Genomic DNA, 22415 nt, shown 5'->3' with positions numbered 1-22415 from the left:
CTTTTTCTGTATTTGAGCCGATTTCAAGAATTTCAAGAAATCCAATTTCATGAATTGGATTTTCCACCACCAAGCAATCTGTCATTAAAACCAACAGATTATCTTGATTTGAAATGGTGGAAGAAGCATAGATAAAGCTAGTCAGAAACTCCAGGGAACAAACTGTGGAAGGATGAATAATATCTATCAAAAGGTGTGCATAATGTTTGCACATCTCAAATCTTTTTTTTACACGACTTTATTTTACAAAACAAAAATAAATGTACAGATTTTAAACATATTTTGCTTAAAATTATACATTTTTGTCAGTACTGGTTTATCAGATATTAAAATAATTTTTACATAAAACTATGTGAATATATTTTTTAGTTAGTACTTGATTTTTTTCAAGGGCTTGACAGTATGCATTGAAAACCTAATAGTTACAATGAGCATAAAGTACACGCAAAACAAAACGCAACATGGAAATTGTCAAAGACTTCTTGTTTTGTAAATATATATATATATATATATATATATATATATATATATATATATATATATTGTTTTCTTTATTTCCTGGACTTCATACAGTCTGTGAGTTGTTTCTGGGGGAGTGCAAGCCTGTGGGGTTAGCATCCCACTATCAGTGACTGCATATTATGTCTGTTCTTTTGTGACTGGATTATCTCACTCAGGATGATATTCTCTAGATGCAGCCATTTTCTTAAGAATTTGGTTAAGTCATTGTTTCTGGTGGCTGAGTAGTATTCCATTGTGTAAATGTATCACAATTTTTGTATCCATTCATCTTCTGAAGGACATCTGGGTTCTCTCCACCTTCTGGCTATTATAAATAGAGCCGCTATGAACATTGTGGTGCATATATCTTTGTTGTGTTTTAAAGTGTCTCTGGGGTATATGCCCAGAAGTGGAATAGCTGGGTCTTCAGGTAGTACCATATCCAATTTTCTGAGGTATCGCCAGACTGATTATTCAGAGTGGTTGTATTAGTTTGCAACCCCACCAACAGTGGAGAAGTGTTGCTCTTTCTCTGCAGCCTTGCCAGCATCTGCTGTCATCTGATTTTTGGATCTTGGCCAATCTGACTGGTGTGAGGTGGAATCTCAGGGTTGTTTTGATTTGCATTTCCCTGATGGCTAAGGATGTTGAGCACTTCCTCAGATGTTTCTCAGCCATTCAGTGTTCCTCAACTGAGAAGGTTTTGTTTAGCTCTGTGCCCCATTTTTTAATAGGGTTATTTGATTCTCTGGTGTCTAGCTATTTGAGTTCCTTGTATACCTTGGATATTAGGCCTTTATCTGATGTGGTGTTGGTAAAGATCTTTTCCCATTCTGTTGGTTGCCGTTTTGTTTTCTTGAGGATGTCCTTAGCCTTAGAGAAACTTTACAATCTCATTAAGTCCCATTTGTTGATCTTTGACCTTAAAGCTTGAGCCATTAGAGTTTTGTTCAGGAAATTTTCTCCTGTGCCTATGTGTTCTAAGGTTTTCCCTAATTTCCCATCTAATAGTTTCAGTTTATCTGGTTTAATGTGGAGATCTTTGATCCACTTACAGTTGAGCTTTGTACAAGAAGATAAGAAAGGGTCTATTTTCATTCTTTTGCATGCTGAGTGCCAGTTGGACCAGCACCATTTGTTGAATAGGCTGTCCTTTTTCCATTGAATGTTTACTGCTCCTTTGTCAAAAATCAGGTGACCATATACATAAGGGCTTATTTCTGGATCTTCTATTCTATTCCATTGATCCACATGCCTATTTCTGTACCAGTACCATGCAGTTTTCAGCACAATTGCCTTGTAATATAGCTTGAGGTCAGGGATAGTGATTCCCGCAGATGTTTTTTTGTTGTTGAGGATGGATTTAGCTATTCTAGGTCTTTTGTTATTCCATATGAAATTGCACATTGATCTTTCCAATTCCATGAAGAACTGGGTTGGAATTTTGATGGGGATTGCATTAAATCTGTAGATTGCTTTTGGTAGGATGGCCATTTTTAAGATGTTGATCTTTCCAATCCATGAGCATGGGAGATCTTTCCATTTTCTGAGATCCTCCTCAATTTCTTTCTTTAGAGGTTTGAAGTTCTTGTCATACAGGTCCTTCACTTGCTTAGTTAGAGTCACACCAAGGTATTTCATAGTTTTTGTAACTATTGTGAAGGGTATCTTTTCCCTAATTTCTTTCTCCACATGTTTGTCCTTGGAGTATAGGAAGGCTACTGATTTGTTCGAGTTAATTTTGTATCCAGCCACTTTGCTGAACTTGTTTATCAGCTGTAGGAGTTCTCTGGTGGAATTTTTGGGGTCACTCAAGTACACTATCATGTCATCTGCAAAGAGTGATGTTTTTATCTCTTCTATTCCGATTTGTATCCCCTTGATCTCCTTTTGCTGTCTAATTGCTCCAGCCAGGACTTCCAGTACTATATTGAATAGGTAGGGGGAGAGTGGGCAACCTTGTCGAGTCCCTTATTTTAGTGGGATTGCTTCAAGTTTCTCACCATTAAGTTTGATGTTGGCTATTGGTTTGCTGTATATTGCTTTTATTATGTTTAGGTATGGACCTTTGATTCCTGTTCTTTCCAGGACTTTTAACATGAAATGGTGTTGGATTTTGTCAAATGCTTTCTCAGCATCTAGTGAGATGACCATGTGATTTGATCTTTGAGTTTGTTTATATGGTGGATTATATTGATGGATTTCCTTATATTAAAACATCCCTGCATCCCAGGGATGAAGCCTACTTGGTCATGATGAATGATCGTTTTAATGTGTTCTTGGATTCGTTTGGCAAGGATTTTGTTGAGTATTTTTGCATCAATGTTCATAAGTGAGATTGATCTGACGTTCTCTTTCCTTGTAGGGTCTTTGTGTGGTTTAGGTACGAGGGTTATTGTAGCCTCAAAAAATGAGTTACATAGTATTCCATCTGATTCTATCTTTTGGAATAGTTTGGAGAGTATTGGTGTTATATCCCCAATAAATGTCTGATAGAATTCTGCACTGAACCTGTCTGGACCTGGGCTTTTTTTGGTTGGGAGGCTTTTGATGACTTCTTCTATTTCTTTAGGTGTTATAGGGTTATTTAGATGGTTTACTTGGTCCTTGTTTAACTTTAGGATCTTGTATCTGTTTAGGAATTCATCCATTTCCTCCAGATTTTCCAATTTTGTGGAGTATAAGTTTTTGTAGTAGAATCTGATGATTTCTTGAATTTCCTCAGTTTCAGTTGTTATGTCCCCACTTTTCTTTCTGATGTTGTTAATTTGTATACTCTCTCTTTGCCCTCTAGTTAGTCTGGCTAGGGGTTTATCAATCTTGTTGATTTTCAAAAGAACCAACTCTTGGATTTGTTGATTTTTTTCAATGGTTCTTTTTGATTCTATTTGGTCTATTTCTGCCCTAATTTTGATTATTTCTTTTCGTCTACTCTTTTTGGGTATATCTGCTTCCTTCTGTTCTAGGGCTTTTAGCTGTGCTGTCAGGTTGCTTATGTAAGCTCTCTCCAGTTTCTTTTTGGAAGTTCTTAGGGCTATGAGTTTTCTTCTCAGTACTGCTTTCATTGCATCCCATAGGTTTGGATATGTTGTGTTTTTGTTTTTGTTGAATTCTAAAAAATCCTTAATTTCTTTTTTTATTTCTTCTTTGACCCCGCTATCGTTTAACAGAGTGTTGTTTAGTTTCCATGTGTATGTGGGCTTTTTGTTGTCTTTGTTGTTTTAAAAGACCAGCTATAGACCATGGTGATCTGAGAGGATGCATGGGAGTATTTCAATCTTTTTATATCGATTGAGGCTCGCTCTGTGTCCAATTATGTGGTCAATTTTTGAGAAGGTGCCATGGGGTAGTGAGAAGAAGGTGTAGTCTTTTACTATAGGATAATATGTTCTGTATATATCTATTAATTCTAGTTGGTTCAAAGTCTCTGCTAGTTTTGCAGTGTCCTTTTTCAGTTTCTGTTTCCATGATCTGTCCATTGGTGAGAGTGGGGTATTAAAGTCTCCCACTATTATTGTGTGGGGTGAAGTGTATTTTATGAGCTTTAGTAGGATTTCTTTTATGATTGTGGGTGCCTTTTTATTTGGAGCATATATGTTAAGAGAGTTTCTCCTGACATATTTTTCCCGTAATGAGTAAAAAGTGTCCTTTCTTATCTTTTTTGATAACTTTTGGTTGGAAATTTACTTTATTTGATATTAGAATAGCCACTCCAGCTTGCTTCTTGGAGCTGTTTGCTTGGAAGTTTTTTTCCCACCCTTTAACTCTGAGATAGTGTCTGTCTTTGTCTCTGAGATGAGTTTCCTGTATGCAGCAAAAGGCTGGATTTTGTTTATGTATACAGTCTGATAGCCTATGTCTCTATATTGGGGAGTTGAGTCCATTTATGTTAATAGATATCAAGGTATAGTTGTTTCTGTTTCCTGCCATTATTGCTTTTGTGGGTTGAGTTGTATCTGTGTCTTTTTCTTCTTTTAGTTTTCTTGCTTTTACTAGGCTGTATTTTCCCTCATTGTATTGGGTTTTCCACCTATAATTCATTGTAGTGCTGGGTTTGTGGTCAGATATTGTGTAAATTTTGATTTGTCTTGAAATATCTTCATCTCTCCATCGATGGTGATTGATAGTTTTGCTGGGTATAGCACCTTGGGCTGGCACTTGTGTTCTCTTAGGGTGTGCATGATGTCTGTCCAGGCTCTTCTAGCTTTCATAGTCTCTGTTGAGAAATCGGATGTGAGTCTGATTGGCCTGCCTTTATATCTTACCTGACCTTTTTCCCTTACTGCTTTCAGTATTCTTTCTTTGCTTTGGGCACTTGATGTTTTTACTATTATGTGTCGGGAGGTATTTCTTTTCTGGTCCAACCTATTTGAAGTTCTGAAGGCTTCTTTTATGCTCGTGGTCATCTCATTCTTGAGGGTAGGGAGGATTTCTTCTACGATTCTGTTGAAGATATTTACTGTGCCTCTTAGTTGATACTCTTCTCCCTCTTCTATTCCTATTATCCTTAAGTTCGGTCTTCTCATTGTGTCCTGGATTTCCTGGACATTTTGGGTTAGGAGCTTTTTGTTTTTTGCATCTTCTCTGGTTGTTTTGTCTATGTTTACAATGTTGTCTTCTGCCTCCCGAGATTCTCTCTTCCATCTCTTGTAATCTATTGGAAATGCTTGCTTCTGTGATTCCTAATTTCTTTTTTAGGTGTTTTACCTCTATTGTTATCTCTTTTTGTGTTTTCTTTATTGTGTCAATTTTCGTTTTAAATTCACTCTCCATTCCTTCATCTCTTTGATTCTGTTTTCCTCTAGTTCTTTGAGTTCTTTGAGTGTTTTTCTTGTTTCCTCTTTAAAAGCTTCTGAATCTTTTTGCTTTTCCTCCCGTTCTTCTTTAAGTATCTCTATCAGCACCTTGAGGTAGGATTTCAGGTCTGTGTCTTCTTTTGTGGAGTTTTTGGAATTCCGATGTTTGCTGTTATGGGAGAGCTGGGTTCTGGTGTTGCCAGGTTGTCTTGGTTTCCTTGGGATATACTCTTTCGCTTTCCTCTTGCCATTTTGTTGTCAGTGATATGTTCTTGCCTTTCCCTTTTTTCTGGTCTGTGCCCCTGGATCTCCACTGGTCCAGGTGGCAGATTTGTCAAGCCCTGTTCTATGCCTCAGAGTCGCCGGGTGGGAACAGAAGTTCCAAAGTTCTATTCCTGGTCGCTGGATCAGATGGGGGGGCAGGGCAAGGCAGGGGGTGCACTTTCCCTGTGCACTCCGCAGAGATCTCTCTGCTCCCTGGCAGCCCAGGTCTCCCACCTACCAGTTGCTCAGCCTCTACGAGCCACTGTTCTTGGTGGCAGATGGGCCAGGCTCCACTCTGTGTCCTGAAGTTGCCTCCGGATGGAAACAGAAGTTCCTAAGTTCTGTTCCAGGACACAGCTGTTCAGCCTTTACGAGCTGCCGTTCCGGGTGGCAGATGAGCCAGGCTCCTCTCTGGGTCCTCGCACATCTCTAATCTTAATAGCAAAGGAAAACAGAAAATTTTACAAAGCAGGAGACAAAGTACAGGGTTCATTCCAGAGAGAGTGGTTCAGTTTGGATGAGAGGGAGGCTTGCAGACATCTGGAGCCAAGGGCAGAAGCCATAACTAAAGGCACAGAACCTCCAAAGTCTCACTTTAGACATGTAAAAGCAATTATTCAAAGATCAGAAAAGAAATGAGAAGCCAGGCAAAGGGTGCAAAGCTGTGGCTTTGGCTGAGAGAAGAGAGATACAGAGAAAATGTTCCTCAAGAGTAGTATTGGGAGACATTCTTAAAAAGACTCCCATTGAGTGAGAACCTTGGACACTGAGACCTTCTGTTAATTTCACTCAAGGGAAATTCAAGTGTCATGAGAATGGGAGCATAACCTAGACCTGGCCACTCTGATACCAGAACCTCACAGTACTCTCTGACATGGAAATCTGGTCAGAAGCACTCTTCAAGGGAATATACAATTAAGGTCCACAAGGGGCATGAGTATTGCAAGTACTGCTTGAGAGCAAGGTCAGTTTGGAACTTGGCCAACGGGACCAACATCGGTGCACCAATGTTGCAAAGGATTAACCAAGGGACACTGAGAAGCATGACCATCATCTGTTAGTCAATTTGATTCAATTTCACTAAATAAAATAAATTCCTGGGAGGCACCTGGTCACTCCAGAAGAAATGCCAAGAGACTGGAACCAGCAAGTGAGGCTGCATTGACACACTATACGCATCCAACTAACTCCCCTACTTATCATCCTATTTCTTCATTTTATACTCAGTGTTAATCTAACAAACTAGCTCTGCCCTGATGTGTTCTCTTTCTCTCTTTCTTTTTCTCCAATCATTGCTTTTTCATTTTCTTTTTTATAGATTTTTGGAATGAATACACTCTTCATTTACTACTGGGGTATCAATTTCTCAGTTTCTTGACAGCTGGGACTCTTTTAGGTTATCTGACTACATTTCCTTACTTGTTTAATTCTACCTCCAGCCAAACATCTTTTTCTCTTTCTGGTCCCTATTGTTCACTTCTTCAACTTTACTCTCTTCAACCTTCTTTCTCTATTAGGGCAATACTAATTTCTAATTTTACTCCTTTTTTTATATTCATAACCATAGTAAGTAGCATAATAGTGTACACAATATTATTGGTATTTCCTTCTTCCTAAAATGGTGTTTAGATAAATAATACCTTTTTTCTTTTATTTGATGTTACTTTTATGTTCATAATTGATCTACCCTTTATAGTAATTTATTTTACAGACATTATTCTGATGTCAGGGAAGCACTGTGGTAGAATCTGGTACCCAGAGCACCAACCTATCAGAGGAAAAATAACACCTAAAATCTACTATGACTACTCCCTTTTGAACTTAAACATTTTCATGGAAAGAAAATTGGCAGGTGATGTTGTTCACTTGGTAATGTTGTTTTCCACACACCATGAAAAATTAAGTTCAACTCCCAGGTTGCACATGGTACATAGAAGAAGAAAACTGACTCATAAAAGTAGTCCTTTGCTCTTTACCTGTATGTCACAGCACACACACATAAACACACATGCCTACAATAAATAAATATACGTAAATATGTGTATATAATTTATGTAATATTATACATGTATGTAAGTAAAATTTTTCAGATGACTTTTTTAAAAATTCAAACAATGGTCTAACTCCAAATTCATAGTAAAACCCAAGGAATGTGAAAAACCATACACCACCATTCTTCCAAATATTACAGATGCCACAGCAATGGGAGTGAAATAGATATCAACCCAGACAAATAATTCTAAAGAATGATTATGATTCTGTTCAAGTGGACACAATACACTCTCAAATAAATTCCATGAGGACAAAAACAGTTAAAATAAAGACGTCAACACATGATGCCAATATGTAACTTAATGAAGAGCTGGAAATACTGAAAAATACTGAAATAGTAGACATGAAAATTCAAGTAAGCCAAATAACTAAAGTTTGAAATGTTTTTCAATACAATGAATTGACAGGAGAACAAAATATCAAAAATCTGAGATAAGGTATGGGAATTGGAAGACTGAGCCACAAAATCCTATTTGTCTGTTTGACATCAGAGTAGAAGCAATACTGTCTACATGAATAAAAGAACTAATGAGACTTTGAAAAGAAAAGAAAGAAGACTGTAATGGGTATATGAGGAGTGTGCTTGATAAGTGAAATATGCTTTTCTGAAAATGTGCTGTGTAACACAGTACTGTGCACAATGAAAAATATAAATGATACATTTTAATTAAGAAAAAAAAAAACAGTGGTCACAAATACAATTTATTTTAGTGCCAATCCTCTTTTCTGTAGGAAAAATTTCCCAAGATTATTTGATGACCTACTGATTTATGACTTCTAGAAATGTTTATTTTGTATGTATAAATTTAAATACTTTCTTCTTGTCGTCGTTACTCTTTATTTACTTTTTTTTCAAAAAATACCAATTGGTTATTAGATCAAAAACAGTAAGATGGACGTAAAGCCAGTTAGTGCTTCACACCCTCTCCTCCTTGCGACTGTACTTCATCTGCAGTTAAGGTTTCAGAAAGCCACTCCTTCCTCCCCTTGCATAGAACCAAGAACTGCAGTAGAGGAACCCAGAAAGAAGTGAAAGGTAACCTTAGTACCAATGAGACTTTCATCTCTAACAGTCTCTGTGTTGGAAGGACAGAAGAAACAAATGAGAGACACGAAGGGCTGGGGACAGATGCTCGGGCTCATTACCCATAATGTTCCAGAGACTTGTCCATGTCTCATCCCTAACAGGGACTATTATCAGACTATGAGAATTTGAGGAAAGGGGGAAGTTGATTCTAGAACTGCATGTGGTTTCCAAACCTTTCACCAGTGTTAGTTAATGTCCTGGGGGTGCCTAGTTCAAACCTGGGGGAGTCATACTTTTCTTTCCACCACAAAGGTGAAAAGAAACTCTTGGGGACACAGCATCCATGCTGCTCTTAAATCTCCACATCACTTTCCTTGTCGTTGTGATGGTCTCCATCACAGAATTAATTGGGTGCTTCTGGCCTGCTGTAGTTCTCCTCAGGAACCCTCTCTTCAGCATCGGCCTCGTCAGTCCTGTCATATGTTAAGAGATCTGCTGGGACATCATGAATCATGACACTGGGTACATCATTTATCATCCTCAAGTTTGCAAAGATGGTCTGGCGGATCTGGTCCAGATACTGGCATGAGTTCTAATTCTCAATGCGGGTGCTAACATCTAGATGAAGCATGAAATCTGGGACAAAGTTCTTGAAGTATTCACTGTAGGGGAGCTCCTCACTAATGGCCTCTTCTACCAGCAGAGATGTTTCATATGTCCAGTACCAGGCAATGTTTCGGATGGTGTAGTCACCACCTCCCAGCACCAGGAGAGGGATGTTGAAACTCTTAGCATATTCAACACATTCCCCATGTCCTCGAATGCTGAGATTGAAGCAGCCTAATGGATCACAGCCCAGGGAGTCACGCCACACTGGAGCACAATGTGTGTCAACCACTTGGCTGATGATGGGCTGAAAAAGGTGCTTGTAACTCTGGTCATTGATGCCATCCCATAAGGGCACATTAAGACAATAGTAGCAGCCACTCTCTGCTCCAACTTCATACATGTCACCTGTTCCAGGAAAGAAGTAATTTCCATATCTGTGGAAGGACACAGCCAGGATCCGGTCAGTGAAGTAGAAGGCTTCCTGAACCCCGTCACCATGATGGATGTCAATAGCACTGTAGAGCATCCGAGGGTGGTACTTGAGCAGTTCCAGGATACCAATTACTATGTCATTGACATAACAGAAGTCAGAGGCCTCAAATTTCATGGCATAATGTAGACCACCAGCCCAGTTGATGAGAATATCACAGATCTTGTTGTTTAGCTGTGTTTTAAATGGGTAATATTTCAAAATGATGGCTTATATATAGAAATAGTCGTAAGTGGAACATAGCTCCCTGATGGCCTCTATATTATGACATAAAGCAAATCTATAATCATATTTAGTTTATAACATTCCGACTTTTAACATCACTCTTTCACTCTAAAAGATCAGTCCCTTTCCCTATATGTTCAGGATAATGTTGTAATAAAGAAACAAAGCACAGTTTTGATATTTGATAGGGAATAGTACTCATGTCCCACTACTTCCATTTACCCTGTTGTCCACATATTGGAAAGCTAAAACTCTGAGCAACCTTCCTTTGCTATCAGTAAAAATTCAAAATCCTTCAATTACTCATCTAAATATATATTTTAAAAAATCTTAACACATATATCTCCTAACCTCAGTAAAAGCCAAGCTCTATTCCATGATCTCTCCAGTTTCCATCCCTGCTTGGGAAACTGTCCTAATCTTCTAAAATAGTCCCATTATAGTAGTAAACCATTTTGCAGCTTTGTGATATATACAAGGGCATCATCACTCTTGACAAACCAAATTTTGGGTGACAGAATTGTTTCATTTTTATAAAATAACTGTAATGACTGTGCTAAGGCAGACCCAAGAGTGACAGTGGCTTCTGAGAAGCCTTCGTAAACTTCCTTTATCAATGCTGCCCATGGGTGCAGTTGGTAGGAAAATACCAGGGAAGCTTATTTTACAGGGGCTCCTGGGTGAGCCCCTTCTTTCAGTAATTCAGTAATAATTTTATGTCCTTAATTTTCCAACCTTTCCAAAGATTGAATAGACCCCAAGATCTCTACTAGCACTTCCAATCTTAGAATTAATGGGGATTCTTTTATCTGTCAAAATGAACACCAAATAATCTATTCACTTGATAGGAGAAATAATGGCATCTTAGATTTTAACAACAAAAAGGCATGGAATAGACCTTTGTTGTAGAATGACAGGCCTCTCCCTTTTTCATTAGATTTTGAACCAATAAATCGCAGTAGCATGGAGAAACACAGTTGATGTTTAAAAGGAAACATGTCCCAGGACATTCAAGGACAATGGAAGACCAGACTACTGACTAAACAGGAAGGAAGAGAGCTGTCACATTCAAGCTGACTTGCATAAAAGGAAGATGCATTTTTTTAAATTACAGGGCATCTTTGATAAACCTATAAAACAGTAATTGATTTTTTTTCAGTTAGGCCAACTTTCTAAGTCTATGCTTCAGTTTTATATTTTTGTTCCATGTATCTACAAGAAATCACATGGCTTTGTTTATGCCATGGCTATTTTATATAATGGGGTGCATATATACATCTAAAACAAATGTCAATCTAAAGCTCCTCAAGTATTCAATGTAAACTCTAATACCCAAAAGTAAAGTGTTCTTCCATTAAAAATTACCAGAACTTATTACCAGAAGACATAATTAATTGAAAAAGAATTTATACATTTGTTTCATAGAAACCTTCTTCTTGGTCTTATAATACTTTAGAAACTACTGTTGTTCAGACGTTTGGCCTTGAATCTTAAAGGGGGGAAATCTATCTCAAAGATTATTCTCTGTTTTATAACATTTGGGCTTATAGGTCTTCTAAAATTATTACTCCCCACAATTTTCTATCTATGGAGACATTTGCTACAGATATGACCAGGTAAAACTAGGAATGTACTGGTATTATAAATTAATGAGTCATATGGCAAGCTGGCAGAAGCAGGCTTGGCTTTCCTAAGTCACTTCAAGGGCTCCTCAAATGACTGCAAAAACAGGAAGCTATAAACCTGGGATCACATAAGAATACAGGTGGGCTCTTCTGTACTGGTGGCAGACTGCTTTCTTGAGTAAGGAGAGTCCTGGGCAGTCAACAATTCAGGGCTCAAGGAGCAAGCAGTGGAGAAGGGGTCGGAAGCCAAAGGGCCAGCCATGAAAAGAATAGACAGGCTCTCGAGCCCTGCTGTGCTCAACTAAAGGGACCAAAGTTTTCCTTTTACCATTCATGATGAAAATGATGTTACCGAACTTGTGAAGTGGAACCAGTGATAAGGGAAAGGGAAGGGTTGGGAGCTTTGGAAACAGGCTGTCTAGGATCACCTTTATAGGATAACCCCAGTTTTAGTACCTTACTTTGACTTTGTCCAGGAATCGTTTCCCTACCTCATTTTGCTATTTATTGCTGAAATGCACTGCCCTCAAAAATTCTGCCCAACAAGCCTAATGGGTAGTAGAGTTTTCAGCGTCACTTCCTCCATCTGGTTGGGTCACTTCCTCAGTATACCCCAGGTCGGGCTACATCCATCTAACTTACAAATACTTCAAGAAATGTGAAATATATATGTGCTTCTTTTAATTGGAGCAAGAAGAGGGTCCATGCCCTTAACACCCTTTGCAGAGCAAAGAAGGAATGCTGGGATTGAAGTTCTGTATACATCCCCACCATCTCTATGAGTTTTCTTCTACATCAAGTTTGAATAGATACATTCAGGTAGAAGCTGGGCAGCTATGCAGACTGCACTCCAGTGTCAGTGATTTGCAGACTACTGAATTATAAAGTCTATAGTCTCAATACACAGTTACAATAAATTATTATTTTATGATATTTTCATTTAAAGCTTGGTTGAAAACTTAATAAGTAAAGGTTTCACTCTATGTACTCGTTGTAAAGGTATCCAAAATTTTCTACTTGCCACCTTTTCCTGATTCCTCTTCCAACATTAAACTCTGCCTGCTTTATCTTCCAGTACAAGGTCAGTGACTCCATTTCTTTCACAATGTTCAGTTCACACTGACTTTCTAAATAGTCTTTCCCAGGAAAGGGAGAAAAGGCTATAAATTGGAAGGTATTTTATAAGTCTTAAATTACCAAAGGAGTAGATGTGGAAGAACTAAAAGAAAGATTGCTTTTTCCTTGTTGTATACCAAACTCAACAGCAAACACTGTATAAAACAGTAAAATAAGACCTAGAGGGATCTAACTGCCTATCTTCAAATGATACCATAAAAGATATAGGAACCATAACAACATACAACTGACATAAAAAACTGAATTTAGAAAACAGAAATAATTCCATAAATAAGCAACTGATCTTACACAAAGGTGCCTAAAACCTACTGTAAAGGAAAGATTTCTCTTTAGTAAATCATGCCTAGAAATTGAATTATATTTATATATAGAAGAATCAAGTGAAACTCATTCCTCACCATACAAAAATCAACAAAAATAGATTACCACCTTACATGTAAGATCTGATCTAGGGCAATGATACTAGAAAAACAGGTAGTTGAATGAAGAATATTTTATTTAAGTACTCAAAAGTACAGACAGCAAAAGCAAAAAAATAAATAAGTAGGATTTTCTCAGACTTAGAGACAAAAACACTTGGACACCACACATCTGACAAAAGCCAAAAATTGAAAACATGTAAAAAACACAAAAAATCAAGAGATAATTTTTTTTTATTTATTTAATGAACAAAAGAAAATTCAACAGATTTCTCAAAGCAACATATCTAAATATACATCAAATACATAGAAGAATGCTCAGTATCATTCATCATCAGAGAAATTCAAATCAACATGATGACACATAATCCTGCACATTAGCTAAAATTCTTGTGATCAAACTGACAAGAGAAACAAATGTTAATGTGGGTCTGGAAAATGGGGAATATTTGTGTCTATAGCATTAATTTTAAGTAGCACAACCATTATAGAAAATCCTCAGAAAAACAGTCACATGACTCAGTAATCACACCACTAGTTACATACTCTCAAAGAAAATTAAATAAATAAGTCAGAAAGACATCTTCATTCTAAAATTTATTCTAGCACATTTTATAACAGCTAAAAAATTAATAAAGCCAATGGGTCCATCAACTGATGAACTCATCTTTTTAAGTGTGGTACCTAAAAACAATGAAATGCTGTTTGGTTTTAGAAAAATATAAAATGCTATCATTTGTGGCAATATGAAAAAATAAGCAAGCACAGAATAAAAACTGCTGTATGATCTCACTCACTGTAGAACCTGAAAATATTTATCTCATAGAATTAAAAAAGTTTAAGAGTACTAGAAAAGTTAAGAAAAGGGAAAATGTGAAGATATTGATTTGTCTAGAAACACAAGGTTGAAATTAGATGGGAGAGAGATATCAAGTAATTTGTTGTATACTATGGAGTTACTATGATTAACAGCAGTAAAGTAAATATTTTAAAATACTTAAAGAAGGTTTTTAATTCTCTCATCAAAAAGAAATGGCAATCTGCTATGACAGGTAAGCCAACTACCCTATATTCACTGTTAAATATCTATGCATCAAAGCATCATGCACCATAATTATTGTATTGTTTTGGGTCAAAACAAAAACAAATACAAATTTTTCAGGTAAATTTTAATCTTAGATTAACAATGAATCAATGTTTAGAATAGTCATGGGACACAGTTTCCTAGATAATAGCTCATTCTTTTTTTGAGATAAGGAATAGCAATAATTTTGAGTTTTCTTATTCTGACCATCATAATCCTACAAAATAAAAGTAAGTTAAATAGACAGAGGGGACAAAAAAGGCAAAGCATTTAAAAATAAAGTCTAAATAGCCATAGGGAAAAATATTGTATTAACAAAAGACACAAAACTGGAAGAACTATCTTCTTGAATTGTAGATGTCAATAAGCACAGCATATATGATTATTATGATGTTTATATTAATTTATACTTTTTATTAAGCTGAATATGCTCCCTAAGAATGAAATATATATGTATGGAAAGTCATGGATACCATAGCTGACTTTCTAGATATCCAGAAAAAAATAGGGAGAAGAAATGAAGCAATGTAGATAACAGTTTAAAAATGAAAAATCCACCAAGATGAATTCTCAGTTCTGAACATCTCTTCCAAAATGTAAGGGCACCCATTTTCATAAAAGTAACTGTAATAAAGCTCAAAACACACATTGAACATCACACATTATTAAATAATAATGGGAAACTTTAATATCTCAGTCTCATTATTGGACAGATCAATGAAATGGCAACTAAACAAAGATACAGTGAAACTAACAGATATTGTAAACCAAATGGATGTAATCGATATTTACAGAACATTTTACCCCCAAACAAAAGGATATACCTTCTTCTCAGTGTCTTCTAGAACGTTTTCCAAAATTGACCATGTAATCAGACACATAACAAGCTTTCATAGATATAAGAGGATTGAAATAATCCAATGCATTCTATCAGATCACTAAGGCTGGACTTCAGAAACAACAAAAATAACAAAAAGCTCACATACTCATAAAAACTGAACTCTCTACTAAATGATAACATGGTCAGGGATAAAATCTTATAGGTAAGAAAGCAATGTTGAGAGTAAAATTCATAGCACTAAATGCCTTCATAAAAGAATTAGAGAGAGACTATACTAGCAAATTGACAGCACAACTGAAGGCTCTAGAACAAAAAGAAGTAAACAAATCCAAGAGGAATAAACAATAGAAAATACCCAAATACAGGGCTACTAAGTAAAGGGCAAAAAGTGACACAGTCAAAAATGAAAGGGGAGACATAATAATAGAAAATATGGAAATTCAAAAAATTTATCCAATCTTACTACATAAGCCTATACTCAACAAACCGGGAAAAATCTAGATTGAATGGATGATTTTCTAGGTAGATACCGTGAGCCAAAGATAAATTAAGATCAAGTAAACTATCTAAACAGTCCCATAAACCCTCAGGAAATAGAGGCAATTATTACAAACTTCCCAAACTGAGAGGACTCAGGGCCAGAAGATTTTAGTGCAGAATTCTTCCAGACCTGAAAAGAAGAGCTAATTCCAATACTCCTCAAACTATTCCACAAATAGTTCCACAAATAAAGGAAAACTACCTAATTCATTCTGTAAAGATACAGCTATTCTGAATCTATACCACACAAAGACCCAACCAAAAAAAAAAAAAAAAAAAGAACTTCAGACCAATTTTGTTAAGAAGATTGATTCAAAGGTACTCAATAAAATTTTTGCAAACCAAATCCAAGAACACAACAAAACTATTAGTCACCACAATCAAGTAGGCTTCATCCCAGTAATGCGGATATGGTTCAATATATAAAAATCCATCAACATAATCCACTATACAAACAAACTCAAAGAGAAAAATCACATGATAATCTCCTTAGATACTGAAAAACCTTTGAAAAATACAACACCCATTCACACTAAAAATCTTGGAGAGGTCAGAACTTCATGGCACATACAAAAACATAATAAAAGCATTATATAGCCAACCAACAGCCAACATCAAATTAAATGGTGAGAAACTTGAAGCAATCCCATTAAAATCAGAGACAAGACAAAATTGTGGACTCTTTCCCTATCTATTCAATATAGCTCTCAAAGTTCTAACAAGAAAAATAAGACAACAAAAATATATCAATGTGATTCAAATTGAAAAAGAAGAAGTCGGCAGAGCCTGGCCCAACAGCCAGCCAGAAAGGCGGCTCGAACAGGCTGAGCAACTGGTGAGTGGGAGACCTAGGCTGCGGGGGAGCAGAGGGATCTCTGCGGAGTGCACACGGAAAGGGTACCCCCTGCCCTGACCTGCCCTGTCCTCCCCGATCCAGTGACTGGGAACAGATCTTAGGAACTTCTGTTCCCACCCGGAGACGACTTCAGGACACAGAGCAGAGCCTGGCCCAACAGCCAGCCGGAAAGGCGGCTCGAACAGGCTGAGAAACTGCGACCTGGAACAGATCTTAGGAACTTCTGTTCCCACCCGGAGACGACTTCAGGACACAGAGCGGAGCCTGGCCCAACTGCCAGCCGGAAAGGCAGCTCGAACAGACTGAGCAACTGGTGAGTGGGAGACCTAGGCTGCGGGGGAGCAGAGGGATCTCTGCGGAGTGCACACGGAAAGGGCACCCCCTGCCCTGACCTGCCCTGTCCTCCCTGATCCAGTGACTGGGAACAGATCTTAGAAACTTCTGTTCCCACCCGGAGACGACTTCAGGACACAGAGCAGAGCCTGGCCCAACAGCCAGCCGGAAAGGCGGCTCGAACAGGCTGAGCAACTGGTGAGTGGGAGACCTAGGCTGCGGGGGAGCAGAGGGATCTCTGCGGAGTGCACACGGAAAGGGCACCCCCTGCCCTGACCTGCCCTGTCCTCCCCGATCCAGTGACCGGGAACAGATCTTAGGAACTTCTGTTCCCACCCGGAGACAACTTCAGGACACAGAGCAGAGCCTGGCCCACCTGCCAGCCGGAAAGGTGGCTCGGAGAGGCTGAGCATCTGTGACCAGGAACAGATCTTAGGAACGTCTGTTCCTACCCGGAGGTGACTTCAAGACGCAGAGCAGAGCCTGGCCCAGCTGCCACCCGGAACCTGGGCTGCCGGGGAGTAGAGAGATCTCTGCGGAGTGCACACGGAAAGTGTACCAGGGACACAGACCAGATACAAGGGAAAGGCAAGAACATATCACTGACAACAAAATGGCAAGAGGAAAGAGAAAGAGTATATCCCAAGGAAACGAAGACAATCTAGCAACACCAGAACCCAGCTCTCCAAAAGTAGCAAACATCAGAATTCCAAACACTCCAGAGAAAGAAGTCACAGACCTGAAATCATGCCTCAAGATGCTGATAGAGTTACTTAAACAAGAAAGGGAGGAAAAGCAAAAAGATTCAGAATCTTTTAAAGAAGAAACAAGAAAAACACTCAAAGAACTCAAAGAACGAGATGAAAACAGAACCAAAGAAATAAAGGAATGGAAGAGGGAAATTAAAACAGAAATTGACACAATAAAGAAAGCGCTAAAGGAGATAACCCTAGAGTCAGAACACCAAAAAAAGAAATCAGGAGTCACAGAAGCAAGCATTTTCAACAGATTACAAGAAATCGAGGAAAGAATCTCGGGGGCAGAAGACAACATTGCAAACATAGACAAAACAGCCAGAGAAGATGCAAAAAACAAAAAGCTCCTAACCCAAAATGTCCAGGAAATACAAGACACAGTGAGAAGACCGAACCTAAGGATAATAGGAATAGAAGAGGGAGAAGAGTATCAACTAAGAGGCACAGTAAATATCTTAAACAAAATCATAGAAGAAAACTTCCCTACCCTCAAGAATGTGATGACCACGAGCATAAAAGAAGCCTTCAGAACTCCAAATAGGTTGGACCAAAAAAGAAATACCTCCCGACACATAATAGTAAAAACATCAAGTGCCCAAAGTAAAGAAAGAATACTAAAAGCAGTAAGGGAAAAAGGTCAGGTAACATATAAAGGCAGACCAATCAGACTCACACCTGATTTCTAAACAGAGACTATGAAAGCTAGAAGAGCCTGGACAGACATCATGCACTCCTTAAGAGAGCACAAGTGCCATCCAAAGCTGCTATACCCAGCAAAACTATCAATCACCATTGATGGAGAGACAAAGATATTTCAAGACAAATCTAAATTCACACAATATCTGACCACAAACCCAGCACTACAACGAATTATAGGTGGAAAACCCAATACAAGGAGGGAAAATACAGCCTAATAAAAACAAGAAAACTCCTAAGCAAGAAAACTAAAAGAAGAAAAAAACACAGACACAACTCAACCCAAAAAATTAAAAATGGCAGGAAACAGAAACAATTATTCCTTGATATCTATTAACATAAATGGTCTCAACTCCCCAATAAAGAGACATAGACTATCAGACTGGATACATAAACAAAATCCAGCCTTTTGCTGCATACAGGAAACTCATCTCAGAGACAGAGACAGACACTATCTCAGAGTAAAAGGGTGGGAAAAAAACTTCCAAGCAAACAGCTGCAAGAAGCAAGCTGGAGTGGCTATTCTAATATCGAATAAAGTAAACTTCCAACCAAAAGTTATCAAAAAAGATAAAGAAGGACACTTTTTACTAATTATCGGGGAAATATGTCAGAAGGAACTCTCAATCCTTAACATATATGCTCCAAATAAAAAAGCACCCACATTCATAAAAGAAACTCTACTAAAGCTCAAAAAATACATTTCACCCCACACAATAATAGTGGGAGACTTTAACACCCCACTCTCACCAATGGACAGATCAGGGAAACAGAAACTGAACAAGGACACTGCAAAACTAGCAGAGACTTTGAACCAACTAGAATTAATAGATATATACAGAACATACTATCCTAAAGTAAAAGAATACACCTTCTTCTCACCACCCCATGGCACCTTCTCGAAAATTGACCAAATAATTGGACACAGAACGAGCCTTCATCGATATAAGAAGATTGAAATACTCCCATGCATCCTCTCAGATCACCATGGTCTACGGCTGGTCTTTAACAACAACAAAGACAACAAAATGCCCACATACACATGGAAACTAAACAACGCTCTGTTAAAGGATAGCAGGGTCAAAGAAGAAATAAAGAAAGAAATTAAGGACTTTCTAGAATTCAACGAAAATGATAACACAACATACCCAAACCTATGGGATGCAATGAAAGCAGTATTGAGAGAAAAACACATTGCCCTAAGTGCTTCCAAGAAGAAACTGGAGAGAGCTCACATCAGCAACCTGACAGCACAGCTAAAAGCCCTAGAACAAAAGGAAGCAGATATACCCAAAAAGAGTAGACGGCAAGAAATAATCAAAATTAGGGCAGAAATAGACCAAATAGAAACAAAAAGACCATTGAAAAAATCAACAAAACAAAGAGTTGGTTCTTTAAGAAAATCAACAAGATTGATAAACCCCTAGCCAGACTAACTAAAGGGCAAAGAGAGAGTATCCAAATTAACAAAATCAGAAAGGAAAGTGGTGACATAACAACAGAAACTAAGGAAATTCAAGAAATCATCAGATCCTACTACAAAAACTTATACGCAACAAAATTGGAAAATCTGGAGGAAATGGACGAATTCCTAGACAGATAGAAGGTCCCAAAGTTTAAGCAGGACCAAGTAAACCATCTAAATAACCCTATAACACCTAAAGAAATAGAAGAAGTCATCAAAAGCCTCCCAACCAAAAAAAGCCCAGGTCCAGACAGGTTCAGTGCAGAATTTTATCAGACATTTATTGGGGATATAACACCAATATTCGCCAAACTATTCCAAAAGATAGAATCAGATGGAATATTACCCAACTCATTTTTTGAGGCTACAATAACCCTCGTACCTAAGCCACACAAAGACCCTACAAGGAAAGAGAACTTCAGACCAATCTCACTTATGAACATTGATGCAAAAATACTCAACAAAATCCTTGCAAACCGAATCCAAGAACACATCAAAACCATCATTCATCATGACCAAGTAGGCTTCATCCCTGGGATGCAGGGATGGTTTAACATAAGGAAGTCCATCAATGTAATCCACCATATAAACAAACTTAAAGACCAAAATCACATGGTCATCTCACTAGACGCTGAGAAAGCATTCGACAAAATCCAACACCCCTTCATGTTAAAAGTCCTGGAAAGAACAGGAATCCACGGCCCATATTTAAACATAATAAAAGCAATATACAGCAAACCAACAGCCAACATCAAACTTAATGGGGAGAAACTTTAAGCAATCCCACTAAAATCAAGGACTCGACAAGGCTGCCCACTCTCTCCCTACCTATTCAACATAGTACTGGAAGTCCTGGCTGGAGCAATTAGACAGCAAAAGGAGATCAAGGGGATACAAATCGGAAAGGAAGAGATAAAAACATCACTCTTTGCCAATGACATGATAGTGTACTTGAGTGACCCCAAAAATTCTACCAGAGAACTCCTACAGCTGATAAACAAGTTCAGCAAAGTGGCAGGATACAAAATTAACTCAAACAAATCAGTAGCCTTCCTATACTCAAAGGACAAACATGTGGAAAAAGAAATTAGGGAAAAGGTACCCTTCACAATCGTTACAAAAACTATGACATACCTTGGTGTGACTCTAACTAAGGAAGTGAAGGACTTGTATGACAAGAACTTCAAACCTCTAAAGAAAGAAATTGAGGAGGATCTCAGAAAATGGAAAGATCTCCCATGCTCATGGATTGGAAAGATCAACATCTTAAAAATGGCCATATTACCAAAAGCAATCTACAGATTCAATGCAATCCCCATCAAAATTCCAACCCAGTTCTTCATGGAATTGGAAAGATCAATGTGCAATTTCATATGGAATAACAAAAGACCTAGAATAGCGAAATCCATCCTCAACAACAAAAAAACATCTGCGGGAATCACTATCCCTGACCTCAAGCTATATTACAAGGCAATTGTGGTGAAAACTGCATGGTACTGGTACAAAAATAGGCAAGTGGATCAATGGAATAGAATAGAAGATCCAGAAATGAGCCCTCATGTATATGGTCACCTGATTTTTGACAAAGGAGCAGTAAACATTCAATGGAAAAAGGACAGCCTATTCAACAAATGGTGCTGGTCCAACTGGCACTCAACATGCAAAAGAATGAAAATAGACCCGTTCTTATCTCCTTGTACAAAGCTCAAGTGTAAGTGGATTAAAGATCTCCACATTAAACCAGATACACTGGAACTATTAGATGAGAAAGTAGGGAAAACCTTAGAACAAACAGGCACAGGAGAACATTTCCTGAACAAAACACCAATGGCTCAAGCTCTAAGGTCAAAGATTAACAAATGGGACTTAATGAGATTGCAAAGTTTCTGTAAGGCTAAGGACATCGTCAAGAAAACAAAACGGCAACCAACAGAATGGGAAGCGATCTTTACCAACACCACATCAGATAGAGGCCTAATACAAGGTGTACAAGGACTCAAAAAGCTAGACACCAGAGAATCAAATAACCTTATTAAAAAATGGGGTACAGAGCTAAACAAATCATTTTCAGTTGAGGAACACCGAATGGCCGAAAAACATCAGAGGAAGTGCTCGACATCCTTAGCCATCAGGGATATGCAAATCAAAACAACCTAAGGTTCCACCTCACACCAGTCAGATTGGCCAAGATTCAAAACTCAGATGACAGCAGATGCTGGTGAGGCTGCGGAGAAATAGGAACACTTCTCCACTGTTGGTGGGGTTGCAAGCTAATACAACCACTCTGGAAATCTGTCTGGCGATACCTCAGAAAATTGGATATAGTACTACCTGAAGACCCAGCTATTCCACTTCTGGGCATATACCCCAGAGACACTTTAATACACAACAAAGATATATGCACCACAATGTTCATAGCGGCTCTATTTATAATAGCCAGAAGCTGGAAGGAACCCAGATGTCCTTCAGAAGACGAATGGATACAAAAATTGTGGTACATATACACAATGGAATACTACTCAGCCACCAGAAACAATGACTTAACCAAATTCTTAAGAAAATGGCTGCATCTAGAGAAGATCATCCTGAGTGAGATAACCCAGTCACAAAAGAACAGACATAATATGCAGTCACTGATAGTGGGATGCTAACCCCAGAGGCTTGCACTCCCCCAGAAACAACTCACAGACTGTATGAAGT

General features: G+C 38.1%; 1 pseudogene across 1 annotated transcript in view; it reads right to left on the bottom strand.

The window, feature by feature from the left end:
• Positions 1-8992: 8992 nt before the first annotated feature.
• Positions 8993-22415, bottom strand: part of LOC308437470 (histone deacetylase 3-like) — a 120922-nt pseudogene continuing 107499 nt past the window's right edge. Inside the window, exon 3 of the transcript in view lies at positions 8993-9913. The product of the transcript in view is annotated as a histone deacetylase 3-like (transcript). The remainder of the gene's footprint in view (positions 9914-22415) is intronic.

The sequence above is a fragment of the Micromys minutus genome (genome assembly GCF_963924665.1).
Source record: "Micromys minutus genome assembly, chromosome: 26".
NCBI classification, from domain to species: Eukaryota; Metazoa; Chordata; class Mammalia; order Rodentia; family Muridae; genus Micromys; species Micromys minutus.
Note: the sequence above shows the minus strand (reverse complement) of the source record. Positions and strands in the feature narration are given on the sequence as shown.